The sequence below is a fragment of the Chlorocebus sabaeus genome, chromosome 3, assembly GCF_047675955.1.
Source record: "Chlorocebus sabaeus isolate Y175 chromosome 3, mChlSab1.0.hap1, whole genome shotgun sequence".
Taxonomy (NCBI): domain Eukaryota; kingdom Metazoa; phylum Chordata; class Mammalia; order Primates; family Cercopithecidae; genus Chlorocebus; species Chlorocebus sabaeus.
The window spans coordinates 83238192-83256490 of record NC_132906.1 but is presented as its reverse complement, the minus strand read 5'-3'; the positions used below and the strand labels follow the sequence as shown (position 1 = coordinate 83256490).

The following is an 18299-nucleotide window of genomic DNA, read 5'->3' as shown; positions in this document are numbered from 1 at the left end:
GCTGTGGTATGTATAGCTACCCCCCATATATTATTGTATTTTACATGAGATAGAGAACTCATGGTAATGGAACTATTCAGGCTGTAAAATATAGACACCATCTGCCATAGAATAAGCATATTAGGAAAATACTACCTGTTCCTATGTTAGTCTGGCCCTTGCCCCAAAATTTGACATGTACTCGTATGTTTGTTTTCTGGGTCTCTGATTGATGCAGCTAGCTAATGCCTAATGAGATTTTTTACACATTCCATATGTGAATATCCTATTATCTGATTCAGTTCTGACTTTATTTCCAGTATATGTGAATGTGTTTCTTTACTATTTTTCTATCAGTTTCCTTCCTGGTCAATTGATTATATGGGAAAATATTTTATTCATTCAATATTCAAAAATAGTTTGTTGAGGACGCACTACATACCAGGCATTTGACCACAATGGTGAAAAACAGAGAAAAAAAAAAATCCTTGCTTCATGGAGTTTACAAATTCGACCAAAAGAAACAGGAAATAATGAAACTAAGTAAGGAAAATAAATAGCATGCTACGTAGTAGTAAGTGTCAAGGAGAAAAGGAAAGCAGACAAAAAGAGAGGGGAAGGTGTGAGCAGGAATTGCATTTGCAATAAGGTGGCCATGAAGGAGTCCCTTCAAGGAAAATGCAGTAGTTGGGAAGGGGCAAGCCACACGGCTCTCTGGGGAAGAGAATGCAGGGCAGCGGGAATAGCCCTTACAAAGGCCTTGAGAAAGAAGCATGCCCCATGCTCTCCTCCTCATATGAGGAGGCCAACAGGTCTTGAATGAAGCTACGGAGAAAGAGAAAGGGAATATGATCGGAAAGGTAACAAGGAAAGGGTCGTGTAGAGCCTTTCAGGCTAACGTAATGACCTTGGCTTTTCCTTTTAAATGAGATGGAAAACCCGTGGAGCATTTTGAGTAGAGGCAAGACAAGACTGATCAGGACAACTCTGCTTGCTGGGCAGAGAATAGAATCAAGGGAAGCAATGACAGAGGAAACTGTCCTAAGAGTCCAGGCGAGAGATGGCAGTGGCTTGGACAAGGTGGTAGCAGTGGAGGTCACAGAAGATGCTGAATGTAGTGTACATGTTTATTTTATGGGATTTACTAAGAGATTGGCTGTGTGTTAAATGGAAAAGATCACTCTAAAGCTTCTGGCCTCAGTGGTTAGATAGACTTGCCATTAACTTCCAGAAGAGCATGTTTGAGGGGAAATATGAGGATCTTGGTTTCATTACGTGTTAAGTTCCAGTAATGTGATTAGATTGAAAATGCTATAACTGGCAGAATTTTTTCACTTTTTATGTTAAAACAGAAAACGTGATTGAATAATGAGAACTACACATGCTCAATTTTTTTTAATTATTTTCTTTGACACATTAAAGGATCAATCAGACTTTGTTAATTTTTGTCAAGAATGCAAAGTCAACAGTGGCTGAGATGAAAATATTTTCCATAAAGTAAAATGATCAAATTTGCAAAAACTTGGTTACATGATGTGAATTTCACTCAAACCACAAGACATTACACTAGAGTCTTGCTGAAAATCAAGACAGACAGTCTTAGGAATTCTTTGCCAATGGACAAAATGAATATGGGGTGGTTGATGTGCTGAAGTGGCCAGTGAGCATGCTTTGATTGACAGATGAGGAAATGTATCCCTACATTTTATCAAACTATGTGGTGTCTGATTTATATCACGGAGGTGGCCATTCATTATGATCATGAACTGTGAGTTCAAAGCACTTGCAATCACTTGCCAAAATACTTCCTATTCCAGTACTAAATATTTCTCATATTTGTTTGCCTAGAATAACAAGATGCAGGCTTGGTAGTCCTTTCAAGAATGTGAATTCTTTGGTATGTCTGAGTTCAGTAATGTTGAGAGTGTGTGTGTGTGTGTGTGCGTGCGCGCGCGCACGTGTGTGTGTATTATTAAGACTGCCTGTATTTTAACGTTTTATTTGGTAAAAATAGCACTATTTTGGCAAGATTTTTAAAGCCTTGAAATGGGACAAATTAAAGTATAATGCTTTTTCTTGAGAAATAATTTATTGCTCCATGTTGTTGAATCATACCATTAGTCATGAAACCGAAACCCTATATTTAAAAAGTAACAATCTCGTGTTCAAAGGATCTCCTTTGAACATTTCAAAGAATCTGAAGCAAATCTTTATGTGACATTAAATTGTACATTTTACCTTGTTATTTTAGATCTATGGGTGGAGTTCTTTCTTCGGGCTAAGTGTAGGTATGAAGTGGGAATTTCTGTGTCTTGGTATGCCAATAACTTCGGCCAAGGTTAGTAGAGTGGCTTTTGTGAGAAAAAAAGAGCTGTTTTATCAGACATCAGTTGCAACTTTGCCTTGTTTTGTTTCCTTGAACTGTCCAATCTGCTTCATATAGTTGTATGAGATTCTAAAATGTCTGTATATCAATAATTTTTAGTTAGCATATTTCTTACAAACAGACATCCTTGTGAACATCAGCCATTTCTGAGAACTGGGCTGTTCTTTGGGCCATAGCTACTTTGAGTCTTAGTCTATGTAATAGTTGGGGTAAAGTAAGCTTTAAAGAGAGAACTCACAATACAATGGCTCAAGCAAGACACAAGTTGGTTTCTTTCTGAAGCTGCCATCCTGGGTATGTGGGTAGCTGGATGGGCTGGGCCCATGAAGTCATCCCAAAGTGCAGGCCTCTGTGGCATCTCTGCCAAACTCAACACTTATTCTCCAAGTCTGTCCTTGGCTTCTCTATTTCTAGCTGGTGGAAGGGAAGGGAAAAATGAGTCCAGGGAAGGAGTTGTTTTGTAGATGGCTTGGGAGTTGCACACATCACGAACAACTTTGTCACAAGGCCACACCTCCTTGCAGAAAATTCTAGGCAGCATGTTCTCTCACCAAGCAACCAGGTGCCCAGGAAGAAGAGAAGAATGAGTCCAGAGTCGCAAGCAGTAATATCTACTACAGGCTTAAATAGCCAAAGAACAAAATGCCCAGTCCATTATAAATATATTCCAAAAATGAAGCCGTGAAATTTGACTTTATTGAAGTCAAAACAAATTTATTTTTATAAACTGGTTTCTCTATTTTATATTCTACTTCTCAAATAATTGCATTTGTAACACAGAACAAAGCCATAGTTAGAATTTCAGTAATTGTACGGAATATCCAAAAGGTACACCCAGTACACCCAAAAGCTAAACCAGAGTCACTACTAAACTTTATATTGTTCTGATTTACTAACACGTTAGTGAAAATAATTAAAATCTTACTGCTTTTTAAATTTTAAATCTCGAATTTTGGTTAGAGCCCTGAGAGTATTTAAAACTATCTTTACCTACTCTTGTCAGACAATCATTTGAGGAGCGAGGAGCGCAGAGAAGGCAGAAAAATGTTCTCCCCACCCCAAGCAGAAGCACAGAAGAACTATTGCTAATCCAAAACGCAGAGAGGAAATTTCACCCCTCCTCCCTTCCCTTTTCTTGGGCTAGTTTGTTTAATTTTCAAAGCAGAATTTTTGCTTTCACAAAGTATACCAGACAGGAATTTGTTCAAATTCCTCAAAACCAAGCCAAGAAAAGTTTCAGAAAGTTCAGACATGCATGGCAGAGTGGAAAGAACGTAGTCTGTGGAGGCGAGCACGGGTTCATTGGAATGCCACTCCAGACATCCACTCTGGGTGAACTCAGGGATGTGTTTAGTCTCATTAAACCACAGTCTTTTCATTGTTAATGTGAGAATGATAAGAATGAACTTGCCAGTGTGTTGATAGAGAATTGAAATAGAGAAAGTCCTGGCCATGTAACAGGATGTTTCTCTCCATCTGCGTAATCTGTGACAGCCGTAGGAAGTTCAAGGTTATGACTGTTCTGGGTTTGTGGCCAAGAGTTGTCTGTGGCTTCCATGGGTTGGAGCTGTCTAATGGGGCCCAGGCCACCGTTGCTCTGCCCAGAAGCTAACCCAAAACATGAGGTTTTTCTCCAAGCAACAGAGAGGGGCTAAGCACCCAAGGATCTCTGTAATAGGAGCAGGAAAATGAAACTGAGACCTTGCCCTGACTTAGAAGTTCATAGCAATAATTGCCCCAAATAAAATGCTCATGTCTATTGGTTGTGGTTAATAATCATGCAATGACGTGAACTTCAAACCCAGCCTATTCTTGACTCTTCCAGGGACTGAAGGCATCTCAGAGCCCTACCCCGTACCTCAGAAACTGCAGGGAGGAGCCTGGGTTCTCAGAGTCCAAGAAAATGCACCTGATAATGCACCTGAACTTCCTCCACATGAAGAAAGCCTGACAGGAACAGGGGATTAAGCTTGAGTGGAGGGCAGGATCCAACCCACAGTAGCACTTCCTTGCCATGTGACCTTAGCAAATGGCGTAACTTGCTTTCTTTATCAGTAAAATGGTGTTCTTTGTACTAAGGTGGCAGTGAGGATTAAATGAGCCAAGCCTGACCTACACCAACTTGTGACAAGTCTCAGAAACTTTCATGAATATGGTGATATTCTAATGTTTGGGATGCTGAGGTGGAGGACGACGGTGTCCCACCTCCTGCAAATGCCATGTAGACACTGAAGCTACGCAAGCAATGGCTCTAAAGTCAAAATGAGCATCAGGACTGATATAAAAGAATCACCAGGACAAGGGTAGGGCAGAGGGAAGGCCAGAGCAGCTCTGTCAGTGCCTGCATGACTGGACCTAGAGGGATTTCTCAACATGGAGGGTAAAACAACCCGCTGACAACCCACTGGCCCACATTTCTGAGGACCGACGTGGGAGAAGGGTCACATGAGGCCATGAAATAAGCATCTGCAGAGGAAAGGGAAGCCAGTGTCTGGAGACGAGTGGAGCCATTGAGCTAGCGATGCGTGAGAGATACTGTGGGAAGGGATGTGGGGAATGCAGTGCCTCTCAAGGGAGGTGGCTGAGTCTGGCAATGAGGGCCTGGAGCATCCTTAGTCAGCAAAGCAGGTCTGCGGCCTCGGGAGCTCTGGCAGCTGGTGTGGGTCACCAACTGGCCTCAGGCACCATTCATGGAAATTAATCTGGATAGTCCCCTCCTGGAGACCCTCCAGGATGGCAGATGAGCAGACTGGCCAGCTTTCAAAGTCTGCTGACCTCTATAATTGTTTCTCTTCGCATGGTCCAACACACCCTTCCCTTTTACATGTGTTTCCTCTCTGACTATTTCCACCGGTCTCTCTCCCTGACCTTTCTCTGCTTTGTTACTTTCCTTTGCCCATTTACTCTACATTTTATGTTTTGTACAGATGAACATACCTGTGTTTTATCTGCCAGGCACTGGCCCAGGCACTAGGAATATGGTGGTGACCAGTACAGAGTGGCTGCCTTCGTGGAGTTTACAATCTACAAAGGGACAAAAAGATAAACAACTTTAAACTTTAAAACTTGGACAAACTTTTATAAACACTGCATTTTTCCAATAAAATGAGATAAGCAATGGTATAACCTACATTGTAGAATCTGTGCCTCCCTAAAATTAAAGCTTTGAGATAAAAGGAGACAAGAGGTATTGCTGGACTGGAATTTGTCATGTAAATAAGATTAAACTTTGAATATTAGCCTTTTGATTGTTGTCTCTTTTTACAGTATGAGGTAGTCAAGAATTCTAGGTCAAAAACATAAGGGTTAAAAGGCTGGAAAATTAAATAGGCCAAGTGAAAGAGTCGTCTCACTAAAATGTCTATGTAGACGATGAAATGTCCTTGTGCCCCTTTGACTTCAATGATTTATGCTGGATATTTTATAAGTGTCCATTAGGCAATAGCAAATTTATTCAAATATAAGAGAATTATGAAACACAACTATCATAGCAGGTACTTATTTATTTCCAACCAATAAGTAACCACCAGTGATGAGAAGGCAGAAAGTGACCAAGTTAACCAAATAAGAGAGTTGGATACAACATTCAGCTCCATTTCTTCATGTCCCAATAAGAGACATTTGACCTACCTGCCCTCTCATTCCTATTCTTGTTGAATAAATCTAGTACAGAGGTTCATAAAAACTGTCAGATATATAATGCTGGATTTTGTCAACAAATAATAACAATAATTTTTTCTTTAAAAATTATGCCAGGCCAGGCGTGGTGTCTCACGCCTGTAATCCAAGCACTTTGGGAGGCCAAGGCAGGCAGATCACCAGGTCAGGAGATGAAGACCAGCCTGACCAACATGGTGAAACCCCCGTCTTTACTAAAAATACAAAAATTATCTGGGCATGGTGGCAGGGGCCTGTAGTCCCAGCTACTCGGGAGGCTGAGGCAGGAGAATCACTTGAACCAGGGAGGCGGAGATTGCAGTGAGCTGAGATCCAGCCACTGCACTGTAGCCTGGCAACAGAGCAAGAATCTGTCTCAAAAAAAAAAAAAAAAAAAAAATTATTCCAGGCCAGGTGTGGTGGCTCACGCCTGTAATCCCAGCACTTTGGGGAACCAAGGTGGGTGAACTGCTTGAGCTCAGGACTTCAAGACCAGCCTGAGCAACATGACAAAACCTGGTCTCTACAAGAAATGCAAAAATTAGTCAGGCGTGGTAGTGAGTGCCTGTAGTCCCAGCTCCTCATCCTCCTGTAATCCCAGGGGAGATTGAAGTGAGCTGAGATGGCACCACTGCATTCCATCGTGGGTAACAGAGCCAAACCCTGTCTTAAAAAATAACAAAACACACACCAGGGCCTGTCAGGGGGTGGGAGGGAAGGGGAGGGAGACCATGAGGACAAATACGTAATGCATGTGGGGCTTAAAACCTAGATTGATTGATAGGTGCAGCAAACCACTATGCTACATGCATACCTATGTAACAAACCTGCACATTCTGCACATGTATCCCAGAACTTATAGTAAATTTAAAAATAAAAATCATAACATAATAATAAAAGTCATTACATCTGAAATAAATGTACTTCAAATTAAAAAGAAAATTAAAGTACAAAAAAATTCAAATAAAAATCATTTTAGATGTTTCCTCAGACTTTAAATGGAGGTCATTAAAGCTCAAACACCTGACTGCAGAGTGATTTGTAAGACGAACACATACATACACACTCGACAGAAAGACTTAGGAATACCCTGCATTGGTTGATGAAAAATAACAGTGTGTCATACCTTCTGAATAGTGAATTAAATAAAATACTTTTAAAGTTTTAAATAATTGCCAATTGCTCCATATTTCAAACATATTTCTCTGCATGTTAGAGTTTAGCTAGCATTTCCAGGGATGATTTTTCTGTATTCCTCCCAGTCAGGAATAGCAAGTTCGTATTACTCCATCAGCCACAGCGCAAATGTCTGATTGCTCTCTTGAGGTCGTTAGCCCAGATACTTGCTACAAAGGTATGATTGCTGGCCAAATGAGCTCTGGCCTGGTGCAGCAGTCTTGCCAATGTGCCTAATGACAGCGCGGAAAGACATTTTATTCCAGGCGTAAGCAGGCCAGATCACAGCTGCCCAAAGCTCTCTGGCTTTGATTAAGTTTGTTGTGCTATTATGTAATGGGTACTTGAACCATATTCCATGAATGACCATTTTCCTCCCTCCTTCGCCACTGTTCTATTATAAGTACGTTTTCTGTATCTAATGTTGCCTTGCAGTTAGTTGTTAAAATCAAGCAGAAAAAAAACAGGCAAACATCAAAACATAAATAGAAAAAGTTGTCGGTGGGGAAGATGACTTATAACGTATTATTCTGACATAGTGTCTTGGGGTCCACCAGGAGAATTGCCTCATCACAGTTCAGCCTCCCTTGGTGCTAATGATGGCCTTTTCATCCTATACTGTTAGTGATGCATAAGCCAAATTGTGACCAGGCAGACTAGACCACATGTAAGCAGAGAACCACGTCTTTGTAGACATTCATTTAAAACTCATTTTAATCAAATATGTTCATTTATCTGTAGTATTTTTGATCTATATCTTAAAACGAAGCTTTTTTGACTTATGGTTTCTGTTTCTGCTCGTAAAGAGCTTGGAAGTTATCAATCCTGTCTTCACAACAAGAAAAATGCTGAGCACACTGAAAGTAACTGGAAATCAACACTGTTTTAAAAGTTAATTGATTACAATTTTCTCACATTCTTCTCTCACCTCTATAGAGTTCTGGTCTACATTGGAAATGCTGGAAAAGTAGGACTCTACAGTATAGAGCTTTCACTGTCGCATAACTTTTAATACATGAAAAATAATTTTTAATTTTAGTGTAACCTTAATAAATCTAAACTGGAATCTGAAGCACACTGGAAAAAAAATCTAAACCAGTTGAACAAATTTCAATTTTAAACATGTTTTCGGGCTTTGGAAGCTTATGGAAGAATGTGGATAGCAAATACAGGAAAAATTCTGTGAATATTTTTGTTCATATATGTAAATGTGAAGGTATAAGAAAAATTTCTCCATGTATAGCTTCAAATTTTTAGCAGTTAACATTTTCTATTCAGTTGTAACCGTTAAATTGTAATATTATTACAAATGATACTAGAACACATCTTTGCTTTTAGTGTTGTATTGTAAATATTTAAGTTGATGAAATTCAGTGTAAATTTGGCATTTATCGTAATACAAATAAGAACTTTATTTTTAGTTAATTCCATACATTATTTGCATTTGTTATCTCATGTATTTTTAAATTACATTTGGTCACTATTACTCAGGCATGTTTCTTTCCTCCCACTTAGATCCAAATTGGGTTTTTAAAAATTGGATTGTAATATGCCTTTATAAACAAATGTCAATTATTTATTTCCAATCTTGGTTGATCTTTTTATTCTGAGATTATTCACTAGATCATTCAGCCTACCTATTAAACATAAATAAATAAATAATAAATAATAATTGCTCTTGTAGCTATTCTGAGGTAGACTGACCAGGTCTACCTTATTGTTAATTTTTGCATTTTTATTTTTATTGAATGTGTATGATGGTGCAGATATGAACTATGTGCATATCTCAAAATAGGAGGAAAAATATCTTAGTACTTTTGCCAAATACTTGGTTCTAATTTTTGGACTATTATGAATTTTTTATGTCATAACTATTATCACCTTAACATTATGCAAAGTTCTAGTGCTTTTACTTCAATTTCCTTTGAAAAGATTTCTTTCCAATAAATCTTTCAAATATGGGTGACAAAGCTAAAAGACCCTAAGAGGAAACATATTGTTGGTATGACATATTTTGCTTACTCTTTAGGACAATTGAAAAGCTTCTAATTAACTTTTCTTTAGTGCCTTAGTGGTGACCAGCAGTATCATCACTGCCCTAGTGCATCCATGGAAGTTGAGGTCCAGGGTGCACTGACTCATACAGGTTACCTAGGTAAGAAGTAACGTTATGCACATGTACCCTAGAACTCAAAGTATAATAATAAAAAATTAAAAAAATAAAATAAATAAAAAAAAAAAAAAGAAGTAATGGTTGATTGGAATGTTAGGAACTGTAATTGACAGCTAATGGTGGCAAAGTATAGGGTTTTGTTTCTTGTCTTGTCTTCAAGTTTTGTTTTTTTGTTTTCGAGACAGAGTCTCACTCTGTCGCCCAGGCTGGAGTGCAGTGGCGCAATCTTGGCTCACTGCATCCTCTGCCTCCCAGGTTTAAGCAATTCTCCTGCCTCAGCCTCCTGAGTAGCTGGGATTACAGGTACATGCCACCATGCCTGGATAATTTTTGTATTTTTAGTAGAGACAGGGTTTCACCATGTTGGCCAGGCTGGTCTCAAGCTCCTGACCCCATGATCTACCTGCCTTGGCCTCCTGAAGTGCTGGGATTACAGGCATGAGCCACTGCACCTGGCCTTTCTTTTCTTCTTAAGACAACTAATGGAAAATACATTTCCGAGAAGCTCTTTTGACCTGACATCACTACTCCTCAAAGGCAGAAGGCTGACTCACAGACCTAGAGGTGTCTGACATGATTTTTTTTTTACCCTTACTCTCAGCCTACCTGGAAATGACCAAGCACAGGGAGACGGGGAGTGCTTTAGTTGGCCTGTGGACTGAGCGCCCTGGGAACTGTTCTGCTGTAGTACCTACATTTTCCTGCCAATGTCAGCATCCGGCTTGTCAACACTTCTTTTCCATTTGTGAATACTATAGTGAAAGCCTTTGCCTCTCCTTTTCTTGGAGTATTTTCCATTCAGAACTTGGAACTTAAGAAATTTTCTACATTTGAAGAAACATATTTCAACTATGATCCTTTATTACTTATAAAAAATTAAGTTAGAAGATATATGTAAACGTGTATGGTTTAAGGTAACAAAGTGATTTTTACCAATATGGCAAGGTGTGCCAAAAGAGTGCTTAAGTGTAAAAAAACAAAGAAACCAAAATCAAAATTAAAGTAGCTCAAAAACATAAAGTTTATAAATGTTTTTAAGACATTTATAATAAAAAAGTCCTTTTGTGTTTGTTCCATGTTCTGGAATAGCAAATAAAAAATGTGGTTTTTGCTTCGTTTTATTACCTTGATATGCCACGTGGCAAGCCTCAGGCTGGGTGTGTGGAGCACATGAGTTGAGCGTGTGGACAAGTTGTGTTCAAGGTTATTATTATAGGCACAATGTTACAGCACAGTCTATCGGCGAAAATACTAATATTTTTGTGAGGCTGAGCGTAGTGGCTCACGCCTGTAATCCTAGCTCCTTGGGAGGCTGAGGCATGAGAATTAGTTGAACCCAGGAAGTGGAAGCTGCAGTGAGCTGAGATAGCACCACTGCACTCCAGCCTGGGTGACAGGGCGAGACTCCATCTCAAAAAAAGAAAAAAAGAAAAGTAAGGAAGAAAGAGAGAGAGAGAAAGAAAGAAAAAAAGAGAGAAAGGAAGGAAGAAAGGGAAGGAAAGGAAGGAAGGAAGGAAGGAAGGAAGGAAGGAAGGAAGGAAGGAAGGAAGGAAGGAAGGAAGGAAGGAAGGAAGGAAGGAGGGAGGGAGGGTGGGTGGAAGGTAGGTGGGTGGGAGAGAGTAAACATGGTTTACAGAGGTTTTATTCACTAGTAATTTTATTCACAAGTAATTTAATTCTGGCTGGTTCATGGTTTAATAACTCTCTGCAATTCAGAATGCACCTTTCTCGCTATTGCTGGTCTGCTGATCCACATGATCTTATTTCGTGTATGTGGATCATCCAGCCACAGTGACAGAGGTTCATTGTGTTGAGTCCAGATGTCCACCTTAAGAGTACACATCCCTCACTGCTGCTTTTTTTTTAAAATTATCTCACGCTAAATACATTTAGTTTATAATAACTACTGTTGGGGTACAATCTACTCTTACCACAGAACCAGCTCTCAGTTAAGAAGAAAGTATTGAGATGGTGTGGGGAAATTTGGTGAAGAAAAACATTATAGTAAGTTACAGTCAATCTCACTACTGACCGTTGGCTAAAATATTTTTTTAATATGTGGCTAAAATCTGCATAAAATATGGTGTATCTGAGCGAAGAGATTATCAGAGGGTGAGAGAAACTGAGAGTTCACCAAAAACAAAAGAAATAATAATTTCAATAGAGATTTTGTCATCAACAAGTGACCACAAATACAAGTTGTAGCTGAATTGAAGAGGCAGCCGCTTTGTTCTAAATCTGGTGGCTGCTGCTTAGGTTTCATTGTAGAAAACATTAAACTGTTTTGCAAGTTTGTATTATCTGTCTCATGGTCCAGACAGAACCAGAGTCTATCAACATGAATTAAGAATTAGTCTGTTTTCTTCTGTGTTTTTCTATGAATATACTGAATATCTCATCTTGATTCAGAAGAAAAACCTGAAAGCTTTCCAAAAAAAAAAAAAAAAAACCGTGTGTGTGGTTTGTCTTGGGACAGTTCAGAAGGTAGTCATTTAATTTCGTTCGGGAAAATTTTGCACTATTTATTTCATTCAAAATATGTTAATTTTCTTTTTCAATTTTAATTAATGTACTTTTGTAACGGCTCATTCTGTAAGCAGAGATAGCCTCCCTTCCCCCAAACTCTAAGATATGCATGTATATAGTCATCTTATTACATAGCAGGAAGTTTAAAAAGGAATAACCTTTTGTTTGCAGTGCCTAGTTGTTAAAAGAGCAAAATGATAAACATTTATGTAATGGTACTATTGAGCTGTCCACTGTGTGGCAAATACTTTATACAAACAAGCGATGTCTTAGGAGCTAGGCTTTTAACCTTCAAAAATCTTTAAGGGAGAATAAAATGTCATTTTTAAATCTCACCTTTGATCTCAAGTGAAGAGATTCAATTCATTTCAAAAATACTTTATATAAATTTTATGCTAGACCCTGTGCTAGGCACTGCAGGGCAAAAGCTGAAGAATCAGAAAGGCTGTCAAGTTAGAAAAGTGTTTCTCAACTGGGCAATTTTTCCAACAGGGGCCACTGGTCAATGTCTACAAATATTTTTGGTTGGGGGTTGGAGGGGCTGTTGGAATTTAGTGGGTAGAGGTCAGGGATGTCGCTACACATCCTGCAAGGCACAGGACAGACCTTCCCATTAAAGCATCATCCATCTGCAGATGTCACTAGTACCAAACTTACATTTTGGGTAGCTTCAGCAATTTCTCCCTTAAACTATTCATAGCTCCCTTTTTTCATTGGTTCTGCAGTTTAATAAGAATATTGCCCTATGGAGCAGTTCCAGCACTTTGGGAGGCCGAAGTGAGTGGATCACCTGAGGTCAGGGGTTCCAGACCAGCCTGGCCAACATGGCGAAACCCTGTCTCTACTAAAAATACAAAAATTAACTGGGCATGGTGGTGTGTGCCTGTAGTCCCAGTTACTTGGGGAGGCTGAGGCAGGAGAATCACTTGAACCCGGAGGCAGAGGTTGCAGTGAGCTGAGATCAAGTCACTGTACTCTAGCCTAGGTAACAGAGCAAGACTCCATCTCAAAAAAAAAAAAAAAAAAAAAAAAAATAACTGGAGATTAGAACAAGTTGTATATATGCAAACATAAAAAATAAATAAAATAAAACCCAGTATAGCACAACCCATGCCATCTTGAGCAAGCTGTACTTCTAATACACGTGTGTAAATATCAAGCTCTTATTTGACCACCATTCAGGATTGAATATTTAGTCATTGCAACTGTAGTTGAGCAAATAAATATCTATTTGGAGTTTAGGATAAGGATCATACACTTCTACAGTTAAGTCTACTGGACTGACAGTAGACAGTTCATTGAGACACTGATACAGCATCGTCATCCATGTGTAGTGGTTGAGTAACATGTAAGTTTCTTTTCCCTTCCAACTGAGGGGGATGCTCAAGCTGAAATTTAATAAGGACAATGTCGATCAGCTTCTCTCTGAAAAGGGTGATGTCTGATCAGAGTCAGCTGGAGGATCAGAAAGTGTGATTTAGAAAAGTCTGAGGGAAACTGATGATCTTGAGTAATAAGAAAGTTGTCATTTTGTTCACCACAGATGAAATTCTATTCCCAGACAGTAAGTGAAGCCAGATAATCAGGCCAATTTCATAAACAGTAGATCAGATTGGAGGAGTTAAAGGACCAGATAAGAAAACGAGCACCTATAGCAGGATGACCTGGGTAAAATAAAGGATGATTCACTCAAAGGGGCTGCAAGGACAAATGCTGCAGACTCCTATAGCTTGTTGTGCCTTGCAAGGCCAAGAGAGATTCCCAAAGGAACTGAGGCCTGGCAGCACCCGGTGAATGGGCTCTTGCCTACCTGGTATGGAGCTGCCTCAGAAGATAGTGTGTTCCGTATCCCTGGAGGGGTTAAAGTTCAAGAACATTGCTGAGGATCCAAACACTGGGAGAGAGAAATAAATGGATGGTCCTAAAATAAATCCTCTTTGTTCTTAAAACTCTGAGTGTGGGAGTGAAGGTGATTATTCAGACCAAGCCCTTGGGTACTGACTCATTCTTATTCCACTGTCCCGGGCCTATGTCTCCAATTCTAACTTTCCAAATTCCACCACGGTAGATCAGGTATTCCCATCGTTAGAATAGTACTGTAGGTGGTTTGTGTTTGGAGAGAGGTTTAGTGGTAGGACCCCAGGTTTGTAGTGTGTTGCTAGTTATCATCACAATTTTAAGACCCTCTCACTTGAGAGTGGGATGACAATGTGGTTATGTAATCTGAGACTAGAAGAAACAAATGGGAGTACTCCCAAAACACAAATATCTCACCTCTTTTTTTCATGGGAAAACAGTCAGCAGAAGAGGGCAAGGCAGTCAATAAAATCCTAAAGGTAATCAAAACAGATGGGGATATAATTTCATTCAGAGCTATACAAAAATATCCTGTACTCATTCTCGATACAGGAAGTGTGTAGAAAGTTTCAAGGTTAGTATTTATCTTCTAAACGTAGACTTGTGGTCTTCTTATTTAATAAATTCAAACCACCAGTGGAAGAGGTCAGAAAGAATGAAGTCAGGAGAACTGATTATCATGAGTAACATTGTTGTGATTGCATTTCTTACACAGCCTTAATTTGTGCCTTGAGAGGTTGGGGTCTGAGAGAGTAGTGCTATTCCAAGAGCTCTCCAGGGATATTTTTGGAACAGGCCTTACTGTTCTCTAAAAAATTAATGCATTATATTCCCAGGTGCTGTTGTCAAGCATCATTTTTCATTTAACAAAAATATGGTCGTTAGCCAGAAATGTTAGTTCTGTAATTAAAATGGACTAAAAATATTCTGCAGCGCATCTAGAAAAAATATTTTATATGAATCAATGTGCTTCCCAGAAATTTTCCATGTTGGATCAAACAGTAGATGAAGACTTTTCTGTGTGTTTAGGATGGGTTTTTGTGTTTATATATGAGCGTGCAGGTGTTTTAAGAGAATTTTGAAAATCGGCAAAATGAAGTCAATTCACTGTAAAATAGTTTCCAAATTATCTGTGCAGTCTTAATATTGAGGAAGAATTCATTGAAAGCAAATATTTGAGAAATGCTTTTGTATGTCTGTAGGCTACAAAATCATTGTTTAATTCATCAACAATCTTTGAGTGCTCCTCAGCATCTGGTACAGAAATGAAAAATACAGTTTTAACTTCAGAGTGCTCACACCTAGTGAGGGAAACAAACAAGGTAGAGAATTCAGCATGATGAGTGACATGAGATAGGTGACTGGGAGGCTCTCTGGGAGTACTGAGGGCCATTGCCTAGTGTAGCTGAGGGCAGAGAGGAGCTGAGCTGGGCAGCCCAGGAGTCTGCCAAGAGGGTCAGAGGGAAGCAGTTCAGGGCCAGCAGCAAGAACGGGACTGTGCAAAAGACGTTTCAGCAGCTACAGTTTCTTTCTGAGAGTCCTCCACTTCCCAAAGAAAATGAAAGGAACATTTATTTGATTTTTGTCAGTTTAAATATTGGTCAACCATTGGAAAATCATTTTTGAAAAGTGATTTCTTTTGCTATATTTGGCAAAGCTGGGAGTAGAAAAGTGATGAGGAAGGACCATCTTAGTCCATTGCCTTTGCCTTTGTAACTGCTACTTCTTCACAGCCTTTCTACCCAGTGCAGTTCACGTATGGGAAACATTTCTTTCCATAGTCAGCATCTTCCTGGGGAGTGTTTTGGTTATATTTTCACAAATGTCTCACCTCTTTGTGTCAACAAACCCTTTGAGCTGTACTGTGGGTTTCTGCTTCTTTCCTTTTTTCCTTTGTCCAATTAGAAAAAAAATAGAGTGGAAGATTTAAGGCTACTTGTTAAATATGCTCTTTTTTACTTAACTCCAAATGACATCTTGTTTGTAGATGTAATTAAGAAAGATCTGGACAGAGAGAAGGAGGATAATATTCAGTGTTCCTCTGAAATTGAATTTTATGGTGACAAGCTCCATATTTTACATGAAAATGCTCAGTTAGTACAGCTGTTAGACTTTAATGGTAGATAATAATGGATTTCTGTAGCCACTTTTTTGTTTTCATTCAAAAACCTAGAGGAAAATAAGGGATATAAATTATACATTATTTGTTTTATGTTAAAAATATGTTTCATATTCAGTGCACATAAGCAAAGGTTTTGTCCAGTGTTAGTATCTATGAATCATTAATAAAAACAATTGCTTCTGTTTGCTGTTGACATTTTATATATGTGTTGTTCCTCCCTGAACCTTTTTCTTAAAAGTCAACTTTTAAGAAATGATGTGCAAACAAAAGGAACTATTTTATAGTTAATTGGTTTTATGTTTAAAGATGATCGATATACAATAAACTTAGCCATCGTAATCCCTCAGAAAAACATTAACTGTATTTAAAGATAATAAGAGAAAATAATCTCTTTTTAACATATTTATTGATACATAATAATTGTACATATTTATGGGGTACCTGTGATATTTTGTTTAATGGGTAAAATGCATAATTATCAAATCAAGATATTTAGGATATCCATCACCTCAAGCATTTATATTTCTATGTTTCGGGAACATTTCAAGGCCTCTCTGCTAGCTATTTTGAAATATATAATACATTGTTGTTAACTATAATCACCCTCCTCTGCCATGGAACATTAGTACTTATTCCTTCTATCTAACTCTATGTTTCTACCCATTAACAATTTCTTGTTAAAGCCCCAGTCTCAATCAAGAAAAAATATAAATAGCATGGTAAAGAAAAAAAAAATTTATGACCCGATGATGTGGGTTCAATTTCTGGTTCTATACTTTCCACCTTGGAGAGCTTCATTAACCAGTGACCTTCACTTTTCTTTTCTGTAAGATGGTATTGATAATATCTGCCCTCATGCCCACTTCTCTGTCTGCCTAACTAATAAGACACAGATTTCCTTAGCATGTAAGTGTGTTAAAGAGCCTAGAAACTCAACATGCTTCACAAATATCAGCTGTATGATAAGGAGTTACAGTACCAATGTACAAAATATGATTTTTAAAATGAGAGGCAGACATTTATGAAGTTATATTCTATGTAAAGTATATGAACACACATTAACACGTAATAGGTGATAGGAATATGCTTTGCTTCTTTCTCTTAGCTTTTCTTTCCAGCCTCTTTTTCTGTCTTGTCATCAAGTCTGTGGCTGGACTTGCCTGCTGTTCTGCTTGCATTGGTGTTTGCTGATGCTCTAATTCTGCTTTCTCATGCACAGGCTCAAAGAAACAGTGAAGCTGCCCCAACTTGTGCAAAACCCTCTTCTTAGCTTGGATACTTGGTCATATGCACATTCTGGTTTAAATTCCTATGTAATTAGAAAATATATGAGTGGGGATTGGTTTTATATTCTGTAATAATAAAACTTGTTTAGAGAAGTAGGATTTATTGAGGTACAAATGTTTACCGGTTTTATGAATAACAGCATGTATTTATTTTATAAACAACTTCAGTGGTATATGTTTGTGTGTTTTCTCCCAAAAGCATATTGAGCAATTATTTTCAATTTTATAATCATAATGATACCTGCAATATCTTAAGAACCTACCCTATGATTTATAGGAATTAAGTCATTAAATCCTCACAACACTATAAGGTCTGTGTTATTTCCCATTTTACAGATAGAGAAACTAACTACAGCAAGGCTATTAAGAGACAAGATATCATCACATTTGGGAGGTGTGGGGCTTTGTACCAGAATGACTGAGTTAATTCCAGTTCCCTTCATTATTATCTTTGCATCCTTAGACAAGTCACTTTATCTTTATATGCTTTAGTTTCCCCATCTGTAAAACATCTCATAGTGTTGTTAGGATTAAACATATCTTTTCCCTACATGGCATTTGAGGTTCTCTTAGCCAATGTTAAAAAATCTGTCCACATATTTTTAACTTTCCTTTCTTTCCATGACTAGAAGCCTTTCTAAGAGATAATTCTCCCAGAAAATATCAATCCTATTTGATGATTCACTGCCTTACATTTTGGTGTTCCGTAACACCATGGAATCCAAAGACAAGCCCCATCATATTCATTGTGGAGCCTGAGACACTTTACTCTCCCTATGAAAAAGTGATTTCAAATGAAACCTAGTTCTGCCATTTCTTTCATTTTGGTTAAAACTATAGCAGGTGCTTTTCACCTTATTGAATGTGTTAGGCTCCAAGTGGCAAGCTTGAATGGTATATATCCTTTTTAAAATTATACGTATACATACTGGGTTTGACCGTTCATTTCCTTTTCCACATTATTAGTTGCATTTAACAGCTAAAGGTATCATATCGATTATTTTCTTGCTAGAGATATTGAAATTACCCTGACTCGAAGTCAGAAACAACTTTATTAAAATTGTAAGAGTGAGAACAGTACAATGTGTTGCATGTTTCACATTTTACTGTTTTCAATTTTTGAAGAGCTGTTGTCAT

General features: G+C 38.4%; 1 protein-coding gene across 8 annotated transcripts in view; it reads left to right on the top strand.

Moving 5' to 3' along the window:
- Positions 1 to 18299, top strand: part of NALCN (sodium leak channel, non-selective) — a 351429-nt gene that overhangs the window by 99807 nt on the left and 233323 nt on the right. The gene's annotated exons all lie outside the window — the stretch shown is intronic.